At 40.7% G+C, this 19546-nt stretch overlaps 1 long non-coding RNA gene across 1 annotated transcript; it reads left to right on the top strand.

Annotated features, from left to right (window-relative positions):
* The first annotated feature begins 12354 nt into the window (after positions 1–12354).
* Positions 12355–16626, top strand: LOC132450016 (uncharacterized). Its single transcript, XR_009523738.1, has 4 exons — positions 12355–12694; positions 15030–15120; positions 16442–16472; positions 16591–16626. It is a non-coding gene; the product is annotated as an uncharacterized LOC132450016 (long non-coding RNA).
* Positions 16627–19546: the final 2920 nt, after the last annotated feature.

The raw sequence follows: 19546 nt of genomic DNA, 5'->3' as shown, positions 1-19546 counted from the left end.
ATCCTAACCACTGAGCATTGTGATATCCTCCAGATGAATAATATACAGTCTAGTGGTGGTCAAAGATGTTGGCCACCTTCCAGGTGGCCATATTCTCTACAATCTTATTTTCCTATCCTTGCTATTATATTGTTCTATAGGAGATTCTCAAGGCTGTTGAAAGTATGGGTGACCGTTATAAGGAAACCCTGAATACAATAGTAAATATTACATGCCAGGACACAACTGTAAATAACATACATAATTAAGTAGAAAATATAACAGTATGATTTCCGTCCAGTGGCGTAAAGACGGACGTCCACAGCAAATATATGAGTGTTAAAATGTGGGGGACGGTGTTAAATAAAGAGTGTTGGTGTTGTTTCAGCACCACACAGCAATGAAATAACATTGCTAGTGTCTGATGTGACATTATTACGATGTGAAATCAGGGCGTTTCCTGAATTTGACCCTGATTGGTGTGATCCAATAGGTTGAAGCCACGCCCTCACGTAACGGCTCTAGAATGAGATTTTTTCCCCCGCGCCATTTCCCCCTCGCTTGTGCAAGGAAGAACTTGACTGCTCAAGGTAAGCAAAACTCTCAAATGTCATGAGTGGTATTATTCGATGAAAATGTATTTTTGCCTCATAGCTTTGGTGAATAGTTACATTTTAGCTGTCTGTTTTGTATTGCTACAACAGGTAAGGTTTATTAGGCTTGCGAACTTGACCTACAGCTCGGATACCACCACGTGCTGGTATCTAGCATTAGATAGCACCCATTCCTTGATTCCTTCTGCCGCAGCACTCCAAACATTAATTTCGCTCCAATGTTCGTCCAATCCACTCCAATAGAGCTCCTGCATTGAGTTTAAATCCCACTCTAACGAATAAATTGTCCAGTTTTAAGTTTCAAAGAATATTCAACCTGGTCTCGCCGGAATCCCTGAAATGACCACTGCAAGTTAATGGAACACACGCAGATCTAGCAATAGCTAAAGCTAAGCTTTCCTCTAATAAGCCACATTGCGGCAAGCTGAAAAGTGCGGTGCTAGCCAAGCAAACGTTGAGCTAATTGCTAGTAATAATGGTTATACAATGTGGTAGCAATGTTTATAGGGTACTTGTCATTTAATATAATTTACATGTTATATTTATATATTCATGTTGTCTGGTTGTCTTGAGTTTTTGTGTTTTATTTCAAAGTCATGCTGGTGGAAGTGGAGTACAAGGGAGTCCATAAATGGGTGCGTGTTCCAACGAATGAGGAGGACCGCTATGATTAGGTTCTACATTCATTCAAGAATGTATCGCCGATTTACCATTACTATTCCTAACGTTCAGAATTGAATAAAGTTTGATGGTTGAATAAACCGTGGACTAGACACTGCCTCCGCCTCGTATTTGAGAACATTATAATATATAATATCACGGCCAAAAGCGGTGTGCGCCTCCGGAATATTATGCACAGAATTGCAACCCTTTGTTTGAGACAGTTTTTAAGCACTCTACAAATTACGTGATTTTGAAATTAGTCACGCCTGATTTCCACCGGGGACGTACGCACCGCGGAACGGCTGCGAACTCTGCCCTGCGAACTCTGCCCTGCGTCAACTGCCACCGGGCGTGCAACGGCAGCGCAGCGCTGCCTTGCGAGCCAGCCGTATTCACACGAGATCACGCGATAATCCTAAACCTAATGTACTCACCTTCCACCCCCAAGACTACTGCAATTAAATGCCAGGCTTTGTCCTTTCTTACATTGTCCTTATAAAAAGGATGATTTATTTCATAAATTATTTTATGTTGCTTCACTTCGACAATCAGTCTCTCGTTGCCGACCCTCTGAGACTCTTTGGCTGTGTCGAAATCGTTCCCTATCACGGATATAGTGCACTATTGTCTTTGGCTGTGCATTAGTGCTTCATCTTAGATATTTTATTAGAGATCTTTTTTCTGTATTCACATTAAAGGATATGATTAAGCAATATTTCTTTTTTGTTTCAGCTAAATTTAATTAGCTGAATGGAGCTGATGTGGACCTGAAGAATTCCTCTGGGGTCAATGTCGAGGCTGATATATTCGACAAACTACTGAGATCTGCTAAAGTATCTTTCAAGGTGTCCACTGAGCTCTCAGGTAAGAAATTGTGCTGTGTACATGAATGCATTGCAATCATTCAATTTATTGCAATTTCATTGTCTTATTTTAAGCATTTAGCAGATGTTTTTATCAAGTGCATTTGTCAGTAAGAAGTAACTAACAGCAATGTAGCACTATTCATTTAGTACAGGGGGATTATTTATTTATCAACACGGCGGATGCGCGAGCAGAATGATGGCAAAAGAAAATTTGTTTGACCGGTTGCCATGGTTATCTTAGTGTGGTTAATTTGCAGTTGCGGTGTTAATTAGCGATTTTGTCAGTTTAATGTTAACTTTAATCAGAAAACTCGGTTATATGCTATAGACCAGGGCTATTCAATTATTTTTGAATGGGGGCCGGTTGGTGGAAATTATCCAGAATGAGGGGCCAGAAAAAACATAGGAGTGCATATGTTTTCTTTATTTAATCAAATGGAGACCAACAGCTTATCATAAACAATCCCTATTTGATTAACATCATAGGCTGCCTGTTAGTGTTTAACAATCTTATCAGTTCAGGAAAAGACAGTAGGTTAACTCTGCAACAGCTTATCAAATTACATAGTTATAGGTTAACTCAAGAGTGCAACAGCTTATCAAAATACAGGTAGTAATAGCAGCTTATCAAAATACAGGTAGGCCTAGGTTTACTCAAGAGTGCCGCAGCTTATCAAAATACATAGTAATAGATTACTTTAAGTGCAACAGTCTTTTAAAAAACAATCCTTATTTGATAAACATAGACTAGGGCTGCAACTAACGATTATTTTAATAATCGATTAATCTGTAGATTATTTTTTCGATTAATCGATGGGATAGAAAAAAAAAACCTCAAAAGAACGGAACATTACTTCAAATTCACAGTGCAGACTGAAGTGTAAAAACACCAGGTTATTGCTCCAACGTCCCGGAACTATTAAAAGTAATATTAAATAATAAAAAGATTAAAAAAACATAACCGGGATAACACAAAAAAATACATACAATGTATGATATACTTTTATATGTATATAAGGGATGTCCATGGTTAACCGGTCAAACCTATTGATAACATTTCCGAGACTCCTTGAAATAGAACTTGTAATATTGCTTTAATTGCTGATAAGATGATGATAGTTCAAGATAGGACATTAAACAGGTCATAATTCTATCTTTACTATCTATTTTATATTACTGGGAAAAAAGAATTTCAGCAAAATCCCAATTATTATTATTATTTTTTTCTGCTGCATTTGAACGCATCAATCATATTACTGAGCCGACCTGAACACATCACATTTGACACTGTTTGTGACCATTGTCAGTCAGTTTTTTTTTTTAAGCTAACTAGCTCTATATCCTGCTGATTTTAACATGGATTTAAAAACAGCATTACTATTTTTAACTGACGGGACTTTCTACACCGTCCGGTTGTGTGATTACTACCGCTGCTTTGAATGACTGTTGATGCACGCGGTGCAGACTCCGAGCCCGTCTGCACAACATCTGCAGCAGCAGCAGCTGAGTTTTCGGTTGGACTAGACGGATACTGAGTTGAAGGAGTTTTTTTTAACCCAAAGACAGTGAAGGTACAACACTTTTATGTAGGCCTACAGTTAGAGCTGTCCCAAACGATTATTTTTCAAACGACTAATCTAGCGTTTATTTTTTCGATTAGTCGACTAATCGAACGACTAATTTTACGATGAATAACGATTATTTTTTCAGTTACCGATTATTTTACATTACTTTATCAATGTAACTTTTCACACAATATGGATATCAAAACATTTGTTGTTAAAATATCAAGATTTATTAAACATTTCTTTAACATGCCACTTTTTTTGTGTAATAACATTGTGCAAACACGCACTTACATTGTGCAAACTGCAAAATAGTGCATTTTGATGCCATATGTAGTAGCTAACAAATGAACAAAATAAGTCACTCAGGAGGAGGAATATACCAAAAATAAAAATACTCTTCTACTCCCTACTACTGTGTGTGTGTGTGTGTGTGTGTGTGTGTGTGTGTGTGTGTGTGTGTGTGTGTGTGTGTGTGTGTGTGTGTGTGTGTGTGTGTGTGTGTGTGTGTGTGTGTGTGTGTGTGTGTGTGTGTTTCCGCTAGAAGAAATTGGTGCCGGTCAAATTACCACACAGTGTGTGTGTGGTAATTTGACTATTTTTTACTCAGGTTTTGTGTGTGTTGTTTTTATATCTAATGTTATATTGTTTACAATATTGTTTACACTCTTGTTGTTCAAGAACAGAGCACTGATGCCAATTCAGTGTGTGTGTGGTGTCACAAACTGGCTCAGCATATGTGACAAGGAGGGGAGACAAATCAGGTTGAAAGTAATGAATGATAAGGTTTATTTATAACTTAAACAATCATATCTACAAATAGCATGAGGTGTGGAGAGTAGTGGCATCAGTGGTGAATGTAGTGCATGGATGAGTGAGACGTGTGTGCGGCTGTTGAGTGTAAAAGGAAGCCAACAAAAAGAACCAAGAACCTGTAGCAGCGTGGAGCCTAGGAAAGAGAGAGAGACAATGAGACCAGGCTGGCTTATATCACCCTGGGTAGAGGCCTAGCCAGGTGTGAGCAACTTGCCCTAACGACCCTCCCTTTCAGCCAACTCCTGCAGGAAGTAATCAGCTGCCGAAAGGGAGGGGTCGTAACAGTGGTAATTTCACTATTTATTATTTTGTCTATTTTGTGTTTATTTAACCCTGAATAAACAGGTCAGCTTCTCATTACCAAGTATTGTGGATTATTCAAACTAACCTAATTAAGTTGGCTAGTTGTTCTTAAGAGTAAAACCCTTTTCAACATGAGTAGTACAACAAAATAAGTAAATATCTTTAATCTTTAATACATGCTTGGATCGGCCGGTATCGGTATCGGCCGATGCTAAAAGCTACAATATCGGTATCGGATCGGAAGTGCAAAAAGCTGGATCGGGACATCCCTAGTGTTGTACCTTCACTGTCTTTGGGTTAAAAAAGTATAGTCCAACCGAAAACTGTCAGCTGCTGCTGCAGACGTTGTGCAGACGGGCTCGGAGTCGGCACCGCGTGCATCAACAGTCATTCAAAGCAGCGGTAGTAATCACACGAACGGACGGTGTAGAAAGTCCCGTCAGTTAAAAATAGTAATGCTGTTTTTAAATCCATGTTAAAATCGGCAGGATATAGAGCTAGTTAGCTTAAAAAAAATAACTGACCAATGGTCACACACAGTGTCAAATGTGATGTGTTCAGGTCGGCTCAGTAATATGATTGATGCGTTCAAATGCAACAGAATAAAAAAAATAATAATTGAGATTTTGGTGAAAACTTGTTTTCCCAGTAATATAAAATAGATAGTAAAGATAGAATTATGACCTGTTTAATGTCCTATCTTGAACTATCATCATCTTATCAGCAATTAAAGCAATATTACAAGTTCTATTTCAAGGAGTCTCGAAAATGGTATCAATAGGTTTGACCGGTTAACCATGGACATCCTTTATGTATATAAAAGTATATCATACATTGTATGTTTTTTTTGTGTTATCCCAGTTATGTTTTTTTAATTGTTTTATTATTTAATATTACTTTTAATAGTTCTGGGACGTTGGAGCAATAACCTGGTGTTTTTACACTTCAGTCTGCACTGTGAATTTGAAGTAATGTTCAGTTTTTGAATAAAGATGCGGCAATTAAATTATTATTATTTTTTTATCCGATTCATCGATTAATCGAAAAAATAATCGACAGATTAATCGATTATTCAAATAATCGTTAGTTGCAGCCCTACACTCCAAGATGGCGGCCGTATTTCTCGCGTCCCAGCAGCCAATGCTCCATCTATGCTATAAGATGGCTGTTTCCCAATGTCAAGGAAGCATGCTCAACGGCCGCCCTTTTAAGGACGCTACGTCATAGAACGCCGACAAGCACTGTTCCAATGTTGAGGACACTCGAAAGTAGGGATGTGAAGAATGTGTCGACTCAACGGTCGATTCTCGACTCGTGCTCTAAACGACTCTGAAAATAGAGTGGCGAAGTCACGCCCCTTCCGGTAGGGCTCATGGGACCTATGAGATCGAAAAATATGAATGGGTGTCAATGGAGAGAAAATAATTATTTTCTGGTCCCGGTCTTTATATGCCCTGGATTACACATATGATGTTTGTGGATTTAAAGGATAATTTTTCATGCAAAGAGTTCGACCGTTTATTGTGCAATTGTTCAGATAAAGGCTGTAGAGAAAACACAACGAGAAAGACTACACGGCTCGTATGTGACGTCACGCTCCCTGCGACTGGCGTGGAGAAGACCGACAATCTTCCCATCGGCATAACTGAAACTCTGCACGTGCCCCGACTTATAATGGTTTTCACCTCTTTCGATGCTTTTATCCTCCCCTTGGAAAAAGCGGTGAAGTGGGGCAGAGAGATCGGCATCTCTGTGCCGAGTTCCAAGGGCGGGTGTGGTGACGTATATCATATGCGTCGAGAGCAGCAAAGAGCTGTAGTTCACAAAGCGGCCTCACAAAACCTAAAATTATCAAACTTCTTCACGAACATTTTTAGTTTTCTTTGCATGAAAAATTATCATTTAAATCCACAAACAACATATGTGTAATCCAGGCCATATAAAGACTGGGACCAGAAAATAATTATTTTCTCTCCATTGACACCCATTCATATTTTTCGATCTCATAGGTCCCATGAGCCCTACCGGAAGGGGCGTGACTTCGCCACTCTATAGAAATCGATGAATCGTTTTGTTTTTTTACTTTTTTTTTTATCAAATTATCAAAATACAATAAATCCTTCTCTTTTTTTTCAAATGGGAGACGTAGCTGTGTTGTTTTTCTAACGGTCACTTCTGTTCTGCTACACCGCTACGTCTCCCAAGAGCGATCTCTTCCTTTGTCCTTTCATGACAATGGCATCTTCACTTAAAAGTCCGGTGTGGGATAGTTTCATGAAGATTGATGACAGAACAGTTCAGTGTAAATTATGCCTCATGAAGTTTGCGTACCATTCGTCCACAACCGTGATGTTGAATCACCTGGCAAGGAGGCATCCCAAGCCTTCCAGCCAGCAAGGCAGCATCGCAAACTTTACGGTGAGATCCTGTGATAGCCGCCGGGCTGAAAGAATCAGCGGGCTGCTAGCTAAGATGATAGCCGGAGATATGCTGCCCATGAGCGTAGTAGAGGGGACTGGGTTACGCAATCTGTTTTCATTTCTCGAGCCAACCTACACAGTGCCATGTCGCCAAACGATGACTGTGAGGCTGGAGAAAATGTACCGCGAAGCAGCAGCCTCCCTCCGCGAGATCCTGTCCTCAGCTGACAAAGTTGCTATCACCACTGATGCCTGGACAGCTTTGACGACTGAGTCGTACGTGAATTTTCGTTTACAAATATTTATTTAAAAACGAAAATATCTGTTTTAGTGGGTGTAGCCTCTGTTAAATTAAATGGTTTTATGTCCGACTTAAACAATTTCGTTGCAAAGAGGAGGCGCGCATCATCAACTGCCGTTCCTAATTAAAACAACGCCGACACATTTTGCCTATTGGGAATTTACAGGTTCACAATCCTGCTCTTTGATATTTTGTTTATCATAATTTTTATATCAACTTAACTTCATAAAAAAAATGCATTATTGGTGTGCTCCTGATAGCAACCTTTGAAATAGGACGGGTGGGCCAACTGGGCCGCTGTCTTAAAGGAATGCGCAGATCCTTTGAGCTCTGCAACTGCTGCAGCCGCGGGCTGAAAAAAAGAGAAGAAATCGATCGATTTTTCGATTTATGCCTCCTACACGTCGACTCACAGAAAATGAGTCGTTTAACATCCCTACTCGAAAGCCGCGCCATTTTTGCGTCCTTTGTTTTTGAGAATTCCGAGATTTTTCAAGGATGCATCGCTGCATCCTAGACGAGCCAAAACTACCCACAATCCTCTGCGTTCACTGGGCGGGTTCTTGAAAATGGCAGAGCAGTACACGTTCAAATGAAGTGAAGTTATATTAGCTTTCAGAAATATTTTGTGCCATATTGCTTTTTATAGATTCATCATGTTAACCCATTGGCGCCGGATGCTGCGTAGCGCAGCATAGCCCCTCCTGCCGGTTGCTGCATAGCGCAACATAGGCTTTCCTGCCGGTTGCTGCGTAGCGCAGCATTTTGTACACGTGCTGTTTTCATGACGAATGCAGCATATAACTCACTCTGGTTGGTTAAAAATACACATGGGGTGGGTCTTAAGGCTTTGGTAAAGATCAGGAGACCACCAAAATGCACTTTGGTTGGCAGAAAATCACGTCAATCAATCAGATATACACGTGATTTTCTATTTTTGTTTTTAGCGACGCGTCTAGCTGGCGACCGAGAAGTAGCAATGAACATGGAGGATTTTGATAGCGATGGCAGTGATATTGACATAGAATTCAAGGGATTTGAGTATGAGAATGAGGACGAGAATGATTTTGTGCCGGTTGATCCACTGGATCGGGCACAAAAGTGGGAATTTTTGGACACCGAAGGAGAGGAGGAGGATGACTTTCGGGGATTCCAGGTGGACTGGAGAACCGGCAATTACCAGCCTCGGAAAACAAAGACATTCTCTCGCACACCGGGGGTGAAACAACCGATCCCCTTGGATGCTAGCCCACTCGATGTGTTTTCCAGGATCTTTACTGATCAGCTGTGGGACACGTTATTGACCGAAACGAATCGGTACGCGGAACAGGTACGAGCTCAGACCCCCACGACCTCAAGTGGACCCCGGTCCCGAAAACAGAAATGAAAACATTCCTCGGGCTGTGTCTTTGCTTTGGAATTTTAAAGATACCAGCACGCCGCGATTACTGGAGGCAAACTAAGTGGCTCTACCAAACAAATGTCAAGGGAACGTTACGACATGATCTGGAGGTAATTATTTATGTTTTCTTTTCTTGTGCTCTCTTCCGAGTTCCATTCTCTTCTCTTAGAAAACGGAATGGCCAGTAATGATAGTGGTGCTATAGAAATTACTAATGGTGATGATGGTTGATATTGAATAAATACAATAATGTTAGTTATAAATACAATAATGGAATAATGAATAAATAGTCATACAATTATGAATAAATATAAATACTATAAATAACATAATACAAATAAACACAATGATGGAAATAAATGTCAGGCTCAAATTCTTTGTCATATATGCATTTTCAGATATCTCCATCTAGAAGATAACTTGGACCCTGCCTTGGATAAATCCGATAAGCTGTGGAAGATCCGGCGGTTCATGGACCTCCTCTTGCATCAGTTCCAGGCCCTCTATGAGGGCAATGGGTTTGTGAGCGTGGATGAGTCCATGGTAAAATACAAGGGACGCCTTGCCTTCCGGCAGTACCTCCCCATGAAGCCGGTGAAGTGGGGGATAAAGGTGTGGGTCATGGCAGAGAGCAATACAGGCTATGTAAACAATTTAAGTTTACACAGGGGCCATTGCAGGCAAGACCGAGACAGGCTTGGCTTACCGGATTGTGTCAGACCTGGCTAAACCGTATTTTGGGTCAAACTTGTGTGTTTACATGGACAACTTTTACACCACCGTGAAGTTGTTGCTGGATCTGCAGGTCAGGGGTGTGCCTTTACAATGCTTTGGTTAAAATGTTATTTGTTGTATTTTATATCATTGATTTATACTGTTTTTTCTTCTTAATCTTGTTTTGAGAATGTTTTTAAAATGTTGCTGTTATGGTTGTGCTCAGGGAGCATAAAACCTGTAGTTCTTACCTTTACAATGCTTTTTATTTCATGTTTCTAGGTGCTCCAGAGGCTTAGATATTCAGGTTTATGTAGACGTTGACAATTCGTACTATTTTCTCAGAAAACCCTCAGGAAATGAGGTTCTTTTTCCTAGAATAGCATAGGATTTTAGCAGGCGTTTTTAGCAGGCGTTTTAGGCATAAATGGGTTAATGCAAATAATCAAGCCTAAAGACCTGTGCCACTTTTCAAACGTTTTTGCAACTTAATGACGTTGCTATATTTTGCATGGACGTAGCTGGTGTTAAACACCACTGTCACCAATGTAAATTTACTCGCTCACAAGATTACATTATTTATGTATACCTGTTTGTGTTGAATCGTTTTTTTTAGGGTCAGCCCAGCAAACTGAGGCTTTTGTGCGCCTTAGGGTGGCGCACAAACATTTGTTTACCGGTGGAAGGGATAGTGCCACTATCCAATGTTGTAAAATTAATGCACAACCGATCATTTGCAATGTTTGTAATTTTGAATGAACGTATATAATTGTATTTTATAGGGCTGCAACTAACGATTATTTGAATAATCGATTAATCTGTCGATTATTTTTTCGATTAATCGATGAATCTGATAAAAAAATATATATATTTAATTGCTGCATCTTTATTAAAAAACTGAACATTACTTCAAATTCACAGTGCAGACTGAAGTGTAAAAACACCAGGTCATTGCTCCAACGTCCCAGAAGTATTAAAAGTAATATTAAATAATAAAACAATTAAAAAAACATAACTGGGATAACACAAAAAAAACATACAATGTATGATATACTTTTATATGTATATAAGGGATGTCCATGGTTAACCGGTCAAACCTATTGATACGATTTTCGAGACTCCTTGAAATAGAACTTAGGACATTAAACAGGTCATAATTCTATCTTTACTATCTATTTTATATTACTGGGAAAACAAGTTTTCACCAAAATCTCAATTTTTTTTCTTTTTTTTTCTGTTGCATTTGAACGCATCAATCATATTACTGAGCCGACCTGAACACATCACATTTGACACTGTGTGTGACCATTGGTCAGTTTTTTTTTTTAAGCTAACTAGCTCTATATCCTGCCGATTTTAACATGGATTTAAAAACGGCATTACTATTTTTAACCGACGGGACTTTCTACACCGTCCGGTTGTGTGATTACTTTGAATGACTGTTGATGCACGCGGTGCCGACTCCGAGCCCGTCTGCACAACGTCTGCAGCAGCAGCAGCTGACAGTTTTCGGTTGGACTATACTGAGTTGAAGGAGTTTTTTTAACCCAAAGACAGTGAAGGTACAACACTTTTATGTAGGCCTACAGTCCAGTGTTAAGATACGACCAAAATACAAGCTGTGGTCGCTCACACTAAAGCTCGCTGTGGGCGTGCATGAACCATGAACCAACCTGTCGGCGGCTGGCTGTAAACAGTGCTGCGCCTACGAGTAACTTCTTAATCGCGCGACACAACGAATCAACGACCAAATTCGTTGCCAATCGATTTTTATCGATTTTATCGATTCGTTGTTGCAGCCCTAGTATTTTATATGATATACTTATGTGTTCAAAGCACTGGTAGATTGTAGGCATATATGAATGAATGAATCAGATCAGTTAAATAATATATCCAAATAAATACATGTTTATCATCTCTTTCTTTGTCTTTCCCCCCCTGCATAATAGTAATCAACCATACTGTAAATGTGATGCATGAATTAAGTTCTCAGACAATTTCACTTAGTTTTATAAAAATTTAATGGATTTTCCTTTTAATAAAGACGATTCGATCAACCGCAACAAAGCTTTTGTGACTTCCCCAAAGAGGCTCCATGCGAAGGAGACATGACCGCATTCATAACAGACAAAAGTCAAATAAATATCGATCAGCTTGATTGCTGCCATGTTTTATTCATAAGCGCACATGTGTCTACAAGCGGACTCCCAGTATTAAAAAGCGGAAGCGCTTCCACACTACCAAGTCGTTCCAAAGTCTGAACGTTACAAACGCTAGGAAGCACTCGAGCTAGCACTCTATTCTCATCTCCATAGGACGCGACTAGCAAGGCTGCAGCCTTCACTTTGGGAAACAGCCGATGTCTATGCACTGCAGTAGTAACTCCGGATCTTCTGTAACAGCATAATTTCACCTCTTAAATAAACGCGAAAAGAGGGGGGCGCCCTCTGTTGGCCGGAGGGGGCAAAAACGTGATATCTTTATTATCTGGGTCGTTCTTAACGTGTAACTTTATATGCTACTAGGGTGTGCTTTTACTTATTTAATCTTACCTTGAATATTAAACTTGCCTCTAAAAACAGTTTTTTTTCTCTGTATTTTCAGAAAATGGCTTTCAACAAGAGGACCAATGAGAGGCTACACTCGATCACCGTCAAAATAGTGATAATGAGAGAGCAGACGAAGGTGAAGGAGTGGCAAATCTCAGATGAGGAGGCATTGGCCGGCACCACCCTAAAAAACCATGTTGCTGGGGTGTCAGATGGGAAAAGGCTAACTAAATTTATACTATTTGAGGAATTGGCAAAGGGAATAGAGGAGGGGAATTCGTATAGGATGAAAAAATTTGGGTGGAGCAATTACGGGGACATCAGAGTGATGCTGACAAGGCATCAGGCCGTGGCCTATATCGCTGCTGCGGTCGAAGTCCCCGCCCACCTGGAGGCAGAGGCTCGGGACTTAATATGTCCCGAGTCAATGCTCGTCCCTCTGCCAGAGTTGGCAGAGGTCGAGGAGATTACGCTGTTGACTGTTCAGGGCTGGGTCAAAGAAGTAAGTTATAATTTAATTTGAATTTAACCCCTTGACTGACAGTTTGCAGAAACCCTCTCTTATAATGGTTGCAGCAATTCTATCAAAACACAAACACAAAATGCTAAAACCACTTTCTCTGTGACATTATTTTCTATAGCTTACATTTAAATCAGTCCTTAAACATCTTACAATGGTATTGGATAAAGGTGAACTATATTGGAATAAAGTTTAGAAAAGAAAAATCTATACTTAAAAATCATACCGCTTATCATGCATGAAACTTTGTTTTACTGTCATCTCTCAGATAGAAAGCAATCTGAGTTGTGTGGTAGGGCCCGACCGATATTGATTTTTGAGTGCCGATGCTGATTATTTTCAGAGAAAAATTACGATTACAATTTTATCGGCCGATAAAAAAAACAAAAAAACAACAACATATAAAACGTAGTTTTTGATACCTTAAATATACTTTAAAGTGGAAATGAAGCACTGAGAACTGTGTCAATTTTTTGTTTGTTTTTTCATTTTTGGAAACACATGGATTTTCATCAATACTGAAATTCAAGTAGTTTCACCGTAAAATGACATGTTTATAACGACTTTCGCCTCTAGGGCGCAGCCATGTTTTAAAAACGCAGGCGCTGCGTAAACATGTCGGATATTGGAAGAAGAACAGGGGGGTCCTTTTGTATTGCCCCTGGCTGTTCAAATGAATTTTATCGGTTAAAGGAGAGCGGTAGAATAGTTCATTTCCATGTAATTCCCGTCAAGAAGCCTGAAGTGCTCCGAAGATGGTTAGCTGCATTGAAACGCCTCAGCCCCCCAATGGGACCAGGGCAGAGAGTATGTAGAGACCACTTTATAGAGGCTGATTACATCGAAGAGGGAGCTTTTTCTGACGATGGGAGATTTGTTCGCCATCCCACCAATCGCCTGAAGCCAGATGCTGTGCCAACTATTTTTAATTTTAGTGGATATAGTGCTGGAGACACGGACATACCCGTCAGATCGGACCCGGGCGCTGCTCTTATGCGCAGCGAAAGAGCGCAGAAACGTGCTTGCCAGGCAGAGGAACGAGAGGTCTCAGGTGATCAGTGTAGTCCCCTTACTCCCTCCGCACAACCTATCAAGACTGTTAGTTTACCTGCTGTTTATTGGGCGCTCCAGTGTTTCGGCTCGGATGTCCCTCAGCGACAGCATTGCGACCTCCAACACGTCTCGCTCTAATGACAGCATTTGGCACGTCGGATTGGGCGTGATACATCTGATATTTTTGATGAGATGTCCCAGGTTCATTTCATGGCAGCATACACTCTCCATGTCAGTGGACATAGGGACACAAACCCCACACAAGCACCACCGATTGTTTCCTGTACGCTCAGATACATCTCTCTCCTTCATCTATTTCTCCTCCATAGTCAGGCTCTGTTGGGGGCACTAAAACTCAGACTTCTCTTACTGGCTCAAAAGCATAGGCAATTGGATGCCTGCCCTCATTGGTGGGTCTATCCCATTCGTCCATATCCATTTCGTTGAGGCAGTAAGCTACCTGTGAGGCTATGAGCCGCTATGTAAACAACATAGAACGTTAATACCAACCATTCTCGTGACGTCATCGTATTCTGAAAACAGAGATGGCGGTGCACAGGCTGAAAACATTGTAATTAATGCAACGTGTTTGTGCTTCATTCTGAATAACGGGACATATTTCCGACTTTATTTGTATTTATGGTATATTTAAATATTTAACTAGTGCTATAGACATGTTTTATTTGATTGCTTCCTTTCCACTTTAAACACTTTTGACGAATATGTGAATTGAATGCAGAACCTTTGAGTGTTTTAGAATACATTTACAGTCAAATGAGTAATGTAAAATGTAAAATAAATAACTAACTCCCAATGTGCTGCGCTCGTGAGCAGTGACTAACACGTGCGTGCTGAGCAGTATGGTCTCACCGTTAAGAGTCTACAGTATAACAAATTAACATGGCCTGGGACCTAAAGAAAAACAGGCACAACATGCTCAAACAACGCGTCTTGTGTACATTGGTGAGGTGAGCGCGCAGCTGCCTGAGCGAGCGTGCTTTCATGTTGTACGGTAAAATTCAATCTCTTTTTTACTCCAGCTAAAGTTGTTAGTTAGCAAGGCGAGTAGGAGCGCAATCTGCAGGATACTAATCGCAATAACATTTGTAAAAAAAAATAATAATAATCGGTTGTAATCGGCGTCTTTTTGGCCGATGCCGATTATTTTCAAAAAGGCTATAATCGGCCGATTAAATCGGCAGGCCGATAAATCGGTCGGGCCCTATTGTGTGGTACTAATGCCATTTTCCCATTTCTCATTTAGCTAGGTGCGTTCCACCCGCAAACAACACCCGGTGGCCCGCCAGTGCCTCGAAGGACCGTGGTGCTGAAAGATGTAAGGAATTGATCATACAGTAGTCACTTTGTTAAATTACTCATTTTGATAGCTCCTTTTATACAATTGCATATCTTTTCAGCAGGTGAAGTAAAAGTTCAAATCAGTGTCGACTAGGGATGGGAATTGATAAGAATTTCACGATTCCGATTCCGATTCTGCTTATCGATCCGATTCCTTATCGATTCTCTTATCGATTCTCATTGGGTGAGAAAATAAGTATAAATGTGTTTGTTTGCATTACATCTCTTTAATATCTGATCAGAAGTGCTTCTAGTATTAGGAAATTGTACATTTTCAAATCAATTGGTCTAGACGAAAAAATATATGTTTCGCTTTTTAAGCCCAAATGCCATCATTATGTGCCATACAACTAAAAACACAGACTGAAAACAGCCAAGTAAGAGCTTGTGCCTTTTGGAATTCTAACAGTGCTCATTTGCATTCAACTTGTAACAAAATTAAACTGACATAAACAAAATGAAGCATTGATTAGACAGAGATTTATTAGATGGGCCTACCTAATAAACCGTTGGAACACACAAGACCGGAAACCATAGCAATGCCGGTAAACAAACCCCGAGAAGCCCAATCCCTATGAGAGCTCCCCACGCTACGGCCATCCGGAGGCGACAGAGCTGTTGGCCGTGATATTATATATACAATTATAATATAGTATATAATATATTATATACTATTATATATAGAGCTCCGGGAGTCGCAAACTGCAACAATCACTTTCTCCTCCATTCCGCGGTTCACCCGGACTGCACTGCACTGAGTTTGACGGCGGAACGCTGATTGGCTGTTACGTTACACATGTCACTCAGTTATCACGCTGTTGAACGCTGATTGGCTGTCATCACGACAAAAACTTGTCGCCGGTTTTCTCCCGCGAAAAACTCGCCCTTATACGCGTCTCTACGTTCACTTTGTATGGGATCTTGTCGCCCCGTCGCGTTTGGTGTGAACGCACAATGCGATTCTTCCTCGGCGGCGACATGTTTGCTGCGTTCTGAACCAAATCAAAGCAGCGTGTGTGTGACGTCACGACGCATTTGCCGCGACCGGAACCGATAAGCGGAATCGTTAAGCAGGCTTGCTAACGATTCCAAGGAATCGGTTGACTCGGAACCGGTTCTGAACAAGAACCGGTTCTCGATTCCCATCCCTAGTGTCGACCTTAATTAAGCACTGCTTACGTAGCCTGTTTTATTGTTGTAGGGGGAGACAGAGGTGGAAGTGGTACTCTGGAGGGAGGCCAACCTCACACAGTTGGAGGTTGGCCTCCTTATAAGAGTTACTCATGTGCGGGCCAAAAGGAGCAGCTGGGGACTGAGCCTCCACTCAACAGGGCACACTTCAGTGGAAGTGAGTAAATGACAATATGCTATACATTGTATTGATTTTAAAGCATTTAGGTGTAACTTTTTTACTCTGCATCCAACAGGCGCGTCCAAGCAAAAACTAATATATTAATTTCCTGTAGGTTATCCATGGAGACAAGGAGGTCCAGGTCATGGGGGGTACAGGACCCTCCCAGACGGGGACATGGAGGTCCTGGACCCCAGTGACAATGAACACGTCGTTCCACAGCCCCCCCGCCCCCCCCCCCCCCCCGTTCGAGTTTTGTTCTTTAACTGACATTAAATAATTATTTCCGTTTGTCGTTGTTGTCCCATCATCATTTTTACTTTCAAATGACATCACTGCAGCACGAATACTCATGACAGCCCAGGTTTTCCAGATTATTATTGTTTCGAAGCCTGTTTTTGCATTACAGGGTTGATATTACGATATGATATCACAGACATTATGTAGTAATACATCCAGGATAACCAAAAAGATTAAATATATAAATAAATAACTTAGGCAGCAGACATATGCCACCTACAAGCTTCATTCATTCATATGGCTATTCATACTTCCCAAAGAATTTCATTTAAAGTTCAAACGGTTTCAAATCTCATTTAACATCCATTGTACCATTTACCAATCAAATCAACACCTCAATAAACATTTGCGTTTAGTCAGAAAACAATGAAATAATCTGCAACAGAGATTATGGATTTATTATTTATTAGTAGGACAGTGATTTTCTACTGATACTAGTTGGTTTTTCCGAGCGAATATTTGAATACTCGTTCCAGAAAAAAACACCATCAAAAACAACATTAATAATCCCTGTCGGGGTTCATGCTAGACTTTTTCTTGGGCGGACAAATGTCCGACACTATTCCAGAATATTGGATCAATATTTGGAATATCTTCTGGACGTTATTCACTAATTAAATAATCACCAAAAGTCCACATTTAAACGACAAACGACACAAACTAAGTTGCTTCAATAAATGTCATTTATTAAATTAGCCTAGGCAAAAAAAAACATAACAGCCATTCTCGGCAAAAATGGTAAACGGGTAAAAAATAATTAATTCGATAATGCTATTCTTGCAGGCTACTTTTGGCGCAACTTCATGGCATGGAAGTGCTCGCGAAAAGAAGTCTTTCAACCCTGGCCCAAGGCTCGATATGCGCATCAGCCTCATCACCTTTTCCTCAGCTAGGCGGTTTCTGATAAATGTTTTAATCCTGTTTTGGAGAGAAAAGCCTCGTTCCGCAGGAACACAAAGTGAACGTAGAGACGCGTATCGGGCGAATTTATCGCGAGAGAAAACCGGCGTTTTAATTTGTCGCGCCACACTTTCGCCGTGCACAGGTTCACGAGGATTTGTGCCGCGACAATTCGCTCGAGTTGAAATATTTCAACTTTGACGCGAATTTCGGGTGATGACAGCCAATCAGCGTTCAATAGCGTGGCCACTGAGTGACATGTGTACGCATGTGCGGGTGCACTGCGCGCGTTCATGAATGCACGTTCGTGTTTGCCTCCCTGGTGAGCTCGGCCAAGAACCGCTATTGCTTTTCATACGCTACTGATTAATTCATACATAAATGCAAACTTCTTTCTTTTTTTTCTTGGACATGTGGGCCGTTTACATTTTATTATACCGTCCATGCGTGCGTGCAATCGGCCAATGTCCGGCTATAGCCGGCTAACGTGAACACTGATCCCTATATACTCCCTGGAACCGATTTTGACAGTATCTGCATATTTTGTTGAAGATTTAATAGCTTTTGAACGTTAATTAGTAGGCCTAAGTAGGTTGACGTTCCTTAGTTTTTCCCCGTGAAAGCGAACAGATGTTCTGTTCCAAATCAGCTGTCCTCTGCCATCTCAGCCCTTACGGGAGCTTTTCAATTCATCCTGGAACGTGCATATTTTTAGGGAATTTGTACAATAAATCCTTAACAAATACCGAATATTGATTGTCTTATGTGTCCATATTATATCCATTATATTGACCGGGTATTCCCAAGACGCTCTGCAGCAAGCCAGTCACAGTTGATTGGTGCGGCGCTGTACTGCGAACGTAAACAAACAACTAACCTAAGGTAGCATTTCGAAAAAAAAACAATGAAGCTCTGAATACTGATTTAAGCTTCGAATACATATTTTCCGAACGAGTATTCGAATATTCGTATAATTCGGGCCAGCCCTAATTACCATATCTGGGTTTGTGCACAGAGGGGATTGTCGGGAAAGAGATGTCTGTCTCGCTCTCGTAATGTCTGTCTTGCTCTCGATTTAGGAGGTCCCCTAGGGGCTGTTGGCTGTAGCGTTGGCTTTAGCAATAAGGAACTTAGTTCCTGCTTTCAGCAAGTAAAGCCTCATGAAGATGGCATTTTCAAAGACATTAGCGACGGTTCATACTTAAGAAATCATGCTTTGTTTTCACAGCAAAGATATGCGCTCCAGATCCAACTTTATTATGATGATTTTGAAACTGCCAATCCGCTTGGATCCAAAAAAGGAATACATAAAACAGGCTGTGTTTATTTTATTTTAAGAAATTTGCCACCCAAGCTCAATTCGGTTCTGATGAACATTCATCTAGTTGCACTTTTTCATTCAGAGGACTTGAAGAAGTATGGTTTTGGTCCAATCCTACAGCCTCTTATTAATGATTTAAAAATTCTGGAGACGCAGGGCATTCAGGTACCCTTTTCAGATACACCTTTGATGGAGTCTGTTATTCAGGTCACTGGTGATAATTTGGCGGTACATGGCCTTTTTGGTATGGTTGAATCGTTCAGTGCAACTTTTTGTTGCAGATTCTGTTTAACTGACAAAACAAGTTTACAGTCTATATTCAGTGAGGATGACCCAGACCTTACCCTTCGCACAAAAGAGCTCTATGCAGAACATTGCGACACCGTGGCATAAAATCCCACACTAATTCACTCATTTGGGGTTAAAAGGGACTGTCCTTTAACCCTGCGGGTGTTTGTTTTTTTGTTACACAGGAGGTGCTGCTGGGTCTGGTGGACCCATTGCCTTTTAATTCAACATAATCAAACTTTTTTTTAAATACTTCATCCCA

The sequence above is a fragment of the Gadus macrocephalus genome, chromosome 21 (genome assembly GCF_031168955.1).
Source record: "Gadus macrocephalus chromosome 21, ASM3116895v1".
NCBI classification, from domain to species: Eukaryota; Metazoa; Chordata; class Actinopteri; order Gadiformes; family Gadidae; genus Gadus; species Gadus macrocephalus.
This window is presented reverse-complemented; position numbering and strand designations above follow the sequence as displayed.